Source organism: Dendronephthya gigantea, unplaced genomic scaffold (assembly GCF_004324835.1).
Source record: "Dendronephthya gigantea isolate DGI-Jeju-01 unplaced genomic scaffold, DenGig_1.0 000049F, whole genome shotgun sequence".
Classification (NCBI taxonomy): Eukaryota; Metazoa; Cnidaria; class Anthozoa; order Malacalcyonacea; family Nephtheidae; genus Dendronephthya; species Dendronephthya gigantea.
In genome coordinates this window covers 835,677-846,780 of record NW_021163059.1, presented here as the reverse complement: position 1 = coordinate 846,780, position 11,104 = coordinate 835,677, and positions in this window count along the sequence as shown.

Here is an 11,104-nt window from a genome sequence, read left to right as displayed (position 1 = left end):
ATTCCACCGACCAAATTGAATCTCTGTACTTTTCTCATGCCGTTTGAAAAGTTTTATAACCAAATGAAGCAAGAACCAATCAATACCCATTCCGGTTTTTTCCCTGATTCAATCAAAGTTAAGTTAAAAGATATAGCATACTCCGGTTTTCGCAGCTACAATCGACCTAACACCTTCTACACCCAGGAAGAACTGGACATTCTCAAAGACCTTAGGAGCGATAGCAACGTTGTTATTATGAAACCCGACAAAGGTAACAGTGTTGTAATTCTCAACAAAGATGACTATAATATGAAGATGGACGAAATCCTATCGGATACTTCAAAATTTGAACCTCTGAAAGATGACGCAGTTAAACTCACCCTGAAATGTGAGAATCAAGTTAAAGCGTTGCTAAAGAAACTGAAGGCTGGCAACTGCATCAACGAAAGAACTTACAATGAACTGTATCCCACTGGTACACGCATTGGCATACTATACGGACTTCCAAAGATTCATAAATCCTCTATTCCTTTAAGGCCCATTCTATCATGTATCAATCACTATTCGTACGCAATAGCTAAGTTTTTCATTCCTTTCCTTACTCCAATCTCTATCAGTTCTTTTGTCATAAAGGACTCGTTTTCCTTTGTTCAGGAACTGTTGAGCAGTGACATTGATTCAGACCATGTAGTTATGGCCAGTTTTGATGTCGCATCATTGTTCACTAATATTCCTGTGGATGAAACGATTGAGATCATCTCAGATCTCATTTTTTTCAAACTGTATGTGTTTTGAAGGCCTTGATCGTTCACAATTCACCAAACTCCTATCTCTTTCTGTTAAAAACTGTCATTTTTCCTTTAATGGCCAGATTTATCAGCAGATTGATGGTGTGGCTATGGGTAGCCCTCTAGGACCACTCTTCGCCAATATTTTCATGTCTTTCCATGAGAAATCATGGCTCTCCAACTGTCCTCCTTCTTTCAGACCTATTCTATATCGACGTTATGTTGATGATTGTTTTCTTCTTTTCAGATCCTTGGACATGTTCCTACTTTTCTTAATTACCTAAACTGCCAGCACCCTAATATCTCCTTTACATCTGAATTGGAAAGAGACGGAAAGCTGCCTTTCCTAGATATTGAAATAACTCGCTCAAGAGGTAAATTCTCCACCTCTGTTTATCGTAAACCCACATTTACCAGTCTTTTTACCAACTTCCACAGTTTCATTCCTGTTGAATATAAACGCTCTTTAATCTCCTGTTTACTTCACCGAATCTTCAACCTCTGTTCTAGTTATGAAAATTTTCATATCCAACTTGAGGTTGTTAGGAATTTGTTCAACTTGAATAGTTATCCCGCTCATATGTTTGACGAATTAGTTCGTCGCTTCCTTAACAACACCTTTGAGCCAAAACCACTTATTCACACAGTTTCAAAGAAAATGGTCTATTTTTGCCTTCCCTTCACTGGTTCCCACTCGCTTCAGATTCGCAATCAAATTACTCGACTTTGTAATGCTGCTTATCCGCATCTTAATATTCGCTTTGTTTTTCGTTCCACCACACGTATTTCTTCCTTTTTTCCATTTAAGGATAAAGTTCCCAAGTTTCTGAGATCTGGTGTTGTATACCTTTTCAAGTGTCGATGCTGTTCCGCATCGTACGTGGGTCAAACCACACGCCATCTACACACCAGAGTATCGGAACACTTGGGAATTTCCCCTATAACTGGAAAACCGTAATCTAGTCCAGTTTTGTCCAGCATCTTCTCCCACATAACCACTGCAGGGCACTGTGCTGACTTTGATGATTTTAAAATTCTTTCTTCATGTTCTGACAAACATGAACTCATGATTCACGAAAGCCTCCTCATCTCCAAACTCAAACCCTCGCTTAACATCCAGGGCAGTTCAATCCCACTTAATCTTCTGTAACGTGTTTTCATAGTTTTTGTATTGTGTTTATGTCCCTTCGTCTGTGCGGTTTTGTCATGTACTATCTTATACCTTCCTATCCGTCATTAATTTACATATGTAAATAGATTATATATACTCAAATCTCATGTAATTTTATATCACTTGTCTGAAGATGTCTTAGGTTAAAGACGAAACGTTACAAATATATTTACTTTTAAACTTCAAATTGTTTTGATGGCTTTCTTAAATGTTATATGTTGGGCTCTCATATTTATAATAAGAATCCGTTTTCCGCCTGGCAAATCTCTAGCTAGAATATGTTGTTATGATTGAATTATTTAACAATTTAAAAAACAATTTACACCTTATAATAATAAAACTGAACTTTGCAAAGATATATTCAAAAATTATTTTAATTGTTGTTTGACTGTCTGAAAAGCTCAAGAATTAGCTCAGTCTGTCTTTGCTGCTGTTCCATCATCCGTACCATGTTTTCCTGCATTGCAGCAAATTGCTGTACTTGTTGTTGTTGCTGTTGCTGATGTATTGTACTGAGCAGCTGCTGTTCAGTTAATTTAAACTGAACGGTTTGTTGTTGTTGGGTTGCCTCCAGCTGTCGCATAAATGCCTCTTGCATAACCAATTGCTGCTGTCGTTCTTCAGCCTTTGCTTTGCGTTCCTCCTCATCATTTTTTTGTTTTTGCTCAATGGCTTTCTCCAAAGCATGCATGCTTCTCAGTTTGATCTTCGTTTCTTTTTTGGTACATGTATGTCATTCTCCTGAAGCCTTTCTCTTGTTTCGCCAAAGCTCTCCATCGCCCTTTGTCTTATCTCCATGGCCTTTGCTCTATCAGCTTCGATAGTATTTTGCTTTTCTGCATTCTCATCTGTCACTTGTTGTTCTGCATCCTCCTCTATCTCTATTAAATCTTGCAATAAACTTTCTAGCTCATTTGGCCCATCACCCCCACCACCTGTAGAACTCTCTTCCTTTCTCATCTTATTTTGATGATACCGGACGCACCCTGCTGCAACGAGAGAATCAAAGCTTTGGCCAACAGTAGAGTAGATCTGATTGCTAAAGAAGCCCAATATCATAAATCATGCTGGCATCAGTTTTTTAAACAGATTGAAGCGGCCACAATTCAAAGAAGAGAAGTTTCTAATAGACAATTGCACTCTTCCACATTTGACACAATATCCCTTCTGATCGACGTGGACATTATCGGTAACAACAGAGCAATGTTGTCTTCCTTGCTTCTGGAATTGTACAAGTCCGAATTTATTAACGCAGGCGGAACAGCAGAAGACATTGAAAGCTACACGCAAGCATTGATGAAAAAGGTAAAGGAAAAGTTTGGAGGGGATATTTGTGTATCATTGTATGATCATCGAAAAGGAAATGATGTAGCACAGTTCGTGCACAGTTCTAAGATATCTGATGCTGATGCAAGGCTAAGTGTTCTAGGCGATTATAATATCCACCTGATTCGTGCTGCAGCTCTACATGCTTGAGGTAAAATACAACCGATGTCCAAATACGTAACACCAACACCAACATCTGTAGATACACTCAAGTCGTCCCCTGGTAAAAATTCCTATGGGATCCTATAGGATCTTTACAGGATCTTATAAGATCCTGTAGGATTAGGATCTTGTTAAGATCCTTTTAGGATCTTGCCAGGATCCTGAAACAAATGATCACAAATGTTAAGACATTTCAGAAAATTTTCAAAAATTGTAAATTTCGTCCAAAATGGTAGGGATACATAACCGTCACTATTTGGGTCAAAATTATATTTTTAATTTTCGTTGATAAAAGAGAGTTGATGTAAGCTAATCTACTTTCCTTTATCATCTGCTTCTACAAGGTGCGCACGAACTTGTATCTGGCTAGCAAATGTTCTGTTGGTGATCTTTTAGGATGTTTCTGACTATTGTTTTTTTTTAATTTTGTATAGTATATCTCCGTTGATTAATGGAACATGATGACAGTTTCCGAAACATTTTAATGGAATATGTTAATTAACCACATTACGAAATGCATCTTTCCAGCATGACCAATCCCTATATCAATGTCACCATCTGCTAGTTAATTAATTAAATAGAAAATTAAAATTTTGGTCTTATACAGGGTGTATCAAAAAAAATGTCCCAAATGTAAAATTTCCGTTTTTCGGGATATTTTGCAGAATTTGGCAAATTTTTGTGTTTCTAGAGATAGATAAGACTTATCTGGTATACCTAGGCCAAGTTTGGTTTTTCATTAACAAAATTATGTTACCGGGGGGGTGGTTCCTTTCCACTGATATTGAGAGGGCTTGCGCGCGAAAATGTGAAGCTAAAATTGAGATATTATTTAGCTGTCAAAAAGTAGGAAAGCTTTTTAATAAACTGTCAAAGTTTCAGGAAAAATAATGCATACTGGGAGCAACGCGCGACCCCTAAAGGTGACAAATATTTCATTGCGCGCAGTGGATTAAATGCATGGTTCATTTTAGCGTGACCGATCTCATGTAAGGTTGGGCAAATGAATAAATTAAAGCGAGAAACTGAACACAAAAACAAAGCGATTTATTCGTTATGTTAATCCTCAGCATGTCCACCATTTCATTCTAAGCAAACTGCTGCTTGTCTGAGCATACTAAACACTGAACAGCGAAGCATTTGTCTGCCTCCATTAGCCTAGATTTGCCGGTGGTAGCGTAGGCGATTTGCAAGAAAGAATTTCGAACGAAATGGATAATTTGAGGCAGGACAGACAAATGTGGTTCGCCGTTCAGTGTTTACCATGCTCAGACGAGCCGCAGTTTGCTTAGAAAGAAATGGTGGAAATGTTGAGGATTAACATCAAGAATAACAATCTTATTAAATTGCTTCGTGTTTTTGTTCAGTTTCTTGCTTTAATTTATTCATTTGCCCAGCCTTGCATGAGATCGGTCACGCTAAAATCAACGATGCATTTAATCCACTGCGCGCAATGAAATATTTGTCACTTTTAGGGGTCGCGCGTTGCTCCCAGTTTGCATTATTTTTCCTGAAACTTTGACAGTTTATTAAAAAGCTTTCTCGCTAATATCTCAATTTCAGCTTCACATTTTCGCGCGCAAGCCCTCTCAATATCAGTGGAAAGGAACCACCCCCCCGGTAACATAATTTTGTTAATGAAAAACCAAACTTGGCCAAGGTATACCAGATAAGTCTTATCTATCTCTAGGAACACAAAAATTTGCCAAATTCTGCAAAATATCCTGCAAAACGGAAATTTTGGGACATTTTTTTTGATACACCCTGTATATACAGTATATATAAGCACCTCTTGCAATTTTAGAATTAGATGATTTGCTCAGTGCATTGGCTAACAGATGGACTATAATAAAAAGCAAATCAAGGTAATATCTGCGCTTTCTTAATTTTAGGATACATCCAATCAATACCAGACAAATTCAAATTCAGAGTAATACCTTTATAACAGGGGAGGAAACCAAAAAAAGGAGGAACTTATAAGAAATTTTAAAGATTGCACTGCATGTGATGTAGAAGTTAGAATTTGGTCAACGTACTGAGGTTTTCCCACATATGTAATCCACACAGTAAATATCACAAATGGCAAACACTGAGTGTAGATACCATCATAGCATAGACAGCTGTTGATCATAAGAGTTAAGATAAGGTTCAATTCAACATTGCAGAACCATAAGCTAACTAGAAATACATGCATGCAGCAACCCCTCGCTATTTTAAACCAAGTACACAATTTACTGAGTTAATCTGACCTAAACTTATATTATGAAATGACACAAAACTGAAATCAGTCTTATTATATTTTACCGAGTATATTATAGCTAATGTTTTCATCATTCAATACAAAAATAATCATAAAGCTAGTGTAAACATTGCCCGTTCAATTTTGCTGCATTATACCATGCCAGCAATTAAGTAACGGTTTAAAATCGAAGTTTCAAACAATTAAAACAGTACAAAATCTTCACAAAGAAAAAACTTTAAATGTTATTTTATTCTGTAACCGTCCATGACAAAGAATTTGGACAACTTTGGATTCGCATATGTTCTACCGGGTTACGGGTGTAATTCCTAATCTCCGAGCGGATTTGGACCCTCACAGGCGCTCCGCGCCTGCTCGGGGAAAATACTATTCACTTTTTTCACTACTATTTTTTGCTATGTTGGTGTCCTCGCACACGAACCTCAATTAATTAGATCAAGCTCATCACGCATTCACCTTGTGGCAATTTTTTGTAGTAACCCTAGTGAACTATGTATGGAGTTCACTGAGTAGCCCCAATTTCAGAGTCAATCCACCCTGGACCACTTTTTAGGGAGAAATAGGAAGAGTATGTTGTTATCAATTTCAGAATTTCCAGCTCCTTTACCTTTAGAATTGATATAAAATTTACGTACTTAAAAAATAAGTATCCTGGCCTGGGCTATATGCAGAAATTTCTCGGTCAAACAGTTTTGCCGACAAAACATTTATTATCCTTTCCTCCCAATTTTTTCCAATGGAAAATGGAAAGTATTTTTCAAAGTGGAAGCAAGTAACCTATTCCATGATTCGGCGCACGCAGTTTCGTTGGATCAAATTTCTCTCGTGTTGTCTATTAATTTTTGCAGATTTTAGCTCAAAATTGAAATTTATTACCAAGGAAATGGCTACCAATACAAAAAGCACTTGTTTACAAGCAAAACAACTAAGTGAACTAAGTCCTCATAGTAAGCTAATTCGCTTTGTTACAGTATAGTACAGTAAAATTCATATCATTGCTAGTTTGCACCTTGACCAGACAGTACAAATTGTGAAATTGGTGCCTTTTTTAAAATATTATCCACAAATACATGTATTAGTGCAAAGATATCTAATATTTACATGTAATTGGCAACCATATGGCTTTGATGAAGCAAGTCTGCAACTTATGAAATCATATTTGTCTGATCGTTACCAAAGAGTTAAGATTGATGATTGTTACTCAAATTGGGAACAGATCATAAACGGGGTTCCACAAGGATCAATACTGGGACCAATTCTCTTTAACATCTTTATAAACGACTTCTTTTATACCATTAAAAGAGCCAGTCCACATTCTTACGCAGACGATACCCAACTGTATCATTCAAGTAAGGATCCTCATATAGTGGTACATACACTTAATGAAGAGCTCACCAAAGCACATACTTGGTTTTCAAATAATGGTATGAAAGCTAACCCAGATAAATATCATGCAATGATACTCGGTAATTCATCTAATTATAATAATTTTGAAGTAGACAATTACATTATCCCTGTAGAGAAAAACATCGATCTGCTTGGTATTAACTTAGATAATAAGCTAAAATTTGATAAACATATATCTAATCTTTGTCGTAAGGTTAGCTCTCAACTTGCTGTTCTAAATCGATTCAAGAACTTAATATCAAGTGATGCTAAAATGAAGATCTACAATGCCTTCATACTCTCGCATCTCAACTATTGCAGCATTGTATGGAATCATTGTGGTGCCCGGAATCAACTAAAACTAGAGAGAATTAACAAGCGTGCTTTACGTTATGTCCTTAACGATAAGACTAGCGATTACGATTCACTGTTAAACGAAAGTAACACTGTTTCACTTAAACACCGTCGCATTCAAGATATGCTTATCTTGGTCTACAAGTCCTTAAATGAAGAAGCTCCTGCTTATGTACAAGAACTGTTGCAGAAGAGAACATACACATCTCTTCGTGGTGAACTTAAATTAAAAATACCTAAAGTTAGAACTACTAAGTACGGTTTAAATTCTTTTAGATACTGTGCACCAAAGTATTGGAATGAGTTATCTGACACTGAAAGAACAGCTATAAACCTAAACTCTTTCAAATCATTGATTAGGAAAAAATTACTATAGATATATATGGTTTTAGATTGTCATTACTATAGATATGTATTCTTTTTTAATTTTTATTTGTATATAACTTTTCAATAATTCGGAGATACTAGCATACTTTTTGCTAACTTAAATCCGAATTCAAATAAAGTTTCTATCTATCTATCTAACCATCAATACTGTATAAACTGCTTGCTTTCTTGTATTGCAGACTTTGATGAGAAATATTGCTGTCCTATTTCTTGAAGATTTTACATATGACGTGGTTAGTTCGCGCTTGGTAACCCGTACAAATAAAAACCAAAACTAAGTCTCCAGAGGCTGCAATTGGTGAAATTGTAACGGTTAAAGGATTTATGTCCAAAGTTATGCAGATCGGTATGTTTAGTTTTTGGTTTCTTGAAGAAAGTTTTTTTCTACAGCAAAATTTGAATTGGTGTCAAGTATTTTTTATCACATTACTTAACCACAATGTAATATATACATATATCATAGTGTCTAGATGCCCTATTCATAATAAAAATAGTTCATATATCATTTTAGCAATATAAAAAGGTTATTTTGCGATTAATTTCAGCGAGCTGCTCAGTTTTTAATTAATGAGCAGTAGAATCGATTCTGCATTGTTCTTAGAATTTTTCTTTGAGATCTCTTTTTCTCTGGGCAATTTTAGCTTTTCTCAATGAGGGTTAGGCAGGGCCATTGATGGGGGGGAGGGATTTCCCTGGGGCCCCCTAGAAATTTTGTTCTTGTTTTTTTGGGGAGTACCGAAATTTGCTCTGAAGGTATGAGGTAAAGTTGTTAGTTGTTCCAAATTTTTCAGAGGTCCCTCATTACAATGTAATGGTCCAAAAAAAATTTCTAGGGGAACCTAAAAAGTTGTTGACGGAAGGGGATGGGCAAATAGGCCCTGTAGAAGAAATTTTGCCCCAAGCCCCTGTTGAGCTCTCGGCAGCCCAGGTTAGAGATGGGGGTTATTATTGGCATCTGTTTGTTCTTTGTGACTTTAACTATTAAATACTAGACTGACAGGCATCTAGTATTGCATCTAGTATTTTGATAATGCTTGGACCGGCGGCCGGGCATGTAGACACAGGCATCGGTAATAATATATTTGTCAATGTGGTGCTGGCAAAATAAATACTGTAAGAAACTACATTTTTCTGCAACAGCCAACAGACATACCGTATATGGGCCATTCCATAAACTCAGCTTCAATGTGGAAAATATTAAAACTAATTTGAAAAAGCAGATTGTTTGCTTTTATGATAGAACATATATCCCAGTTTCCACTTATAATGTTTAAATTCTCAGAAATAAAATTTCTTAAGGAATATACAGCATTAATCTCAATGGAATACTAGAAGTTGTTAATTTTGTGAATTAAAATTAAGAAATACAGCCCAATATAAAATAAATATTAAATGCAGCTGAAAAAGTAGATATTAATAAAACAAATATTTATTACCTACACAATATGTCAGAAAAGTTGAAATATTCATATCATCAATTTCTTACTCTTTGTCGCTGACAACAAAACTAGGCCCAACATGATGTCACACACGTCATACTTTTTGTGTCAAGACACAGCTACATAAGTTGAATTTGAATTGTTGCCGTTGAAATGCGGCAAAAGCTTGATTCAAAAATTATAGTATGTTTGAACTTACGTTTTTCTTTTAATTTTCAATCAATAACCTTGGAAATATTTTCTTTAAAACATAATCTTTCTAGTGACTTTTATGAATTTAAAAATTGTGCATTCGTGCAAGTTGTTGCTATGCTACCCATGAGGTGCATGAGGGAGGTGTGTCATTTGCACAAGAAACAAATTTAATTAAATTAAATCGTTTTCCGGTTTTGTGTTTCGAACTTTTTAAGATGTGAAAACTTTCGTTTTAGGCCCAAATATTTGTCTTCCAATAAGTGTAATAATTTTTAAAAAATGGCACGCCAAGTCTAAGTATTGTCAGAATTAATATGATACACCGTATATTAAAGATATGAGCTTCCGCCTTAATTAAGGTTTTGTAAGTTTTTTGAAAATCATCTTAAAGGTTGTTAAACAAACTATAGAAAAGAGCAATACAAGATTGACAATTAATTAGCATAAACAATCAAATTAACGCGCAAAGTTCAAAATATTTCTACAGGATAATGAATCAACTCCTACCAGGAACGCCACGCAGCTGAAAAATGAAAAGAGGAAGCTATCAAATAGAAAAGCAGTTCAAAAGTACAGAACCAAAATGAGTGCGGATGCAGATTTTAAGCAAAAAGAAAGTAAATGGGTTGAAGCCTGTAGAAAAAAGAGAGTGGCCAATATGTCTGCCCAACAAAAACTCGAGTATAAGAGAAATGCATGTGAAAGAAAAAGGAAGTCCCGAGCATTGAAACCTGACAATTTGGAGAGCAGTTCAACACCAGTTAGTAGTTCCCCCTCCGAAGGCATCTCACCAACATCAAGCCCCCCAAATTCATTCAAGTGGCCGCAGAGCTTTGGAAAGGCAATCAACAAGTCATTTAGAGCTCTTCCATCATCTCCAAACAAAAGACAATGTGTTGTAGCAGGGTTAGCAAAGCGCGTCGGTTTAAACCTGGGTGAAGAGATGGATTCGGCTATAGGACCAGGCGGAAGACCACCATTAGCAGATGAAGTCGTGGACTCGTTCGTTAACTTCTTTTATCGTCCAGATATATCTTACACAATGCCTGGCATGAAGGATGAAATCACTGTTTGGGAGAAAGGAAAGAAAGTGAAATTGAGGAAATTCTACTTGGTAATGTTTCTTAGAGAACCTTATCAACTTTACGTCTCATCTGCTGGGGAATTCGAGCGTGTTAAATTCAGCAAGTTCTGTGAATTAAGACCGAAGAATGTCCTCCTAATGAAGCAGGCTCCTGCTGATCAGTGCAAGTGCAAAACACATGAAAATCTATTTCTTAAGCTGAAGTCTCTAAAATTACCATATGCGACCTTTTGGGAAGATGTCTTGTGTGATACGACCATAAACTCTCTCTGTTGGTGGGGGGAATGCCAAGATTGTGAAAATGGCAAGTTTATCAAGCTATCCTTGGATCCAGGAGCAACGATTCAGTGGCGGCAATGGGAAACATGCATCAAAGAAAGTGAGAAAAGAAGCGAAGATAATCAAGATTCAGATGTTAATGCAACAAGAATTAAGGTCTTACAAGAAATTAGAGTGCCGGTTAAAAGAAGAATGCGCAGGAGAAGTGCTACAACAACTTACTGATGACTGGAATGCTATCTTAACCCATGTTAACACCAAGCGAATCCAAGCAGAAGAGTTTGAGAAAGA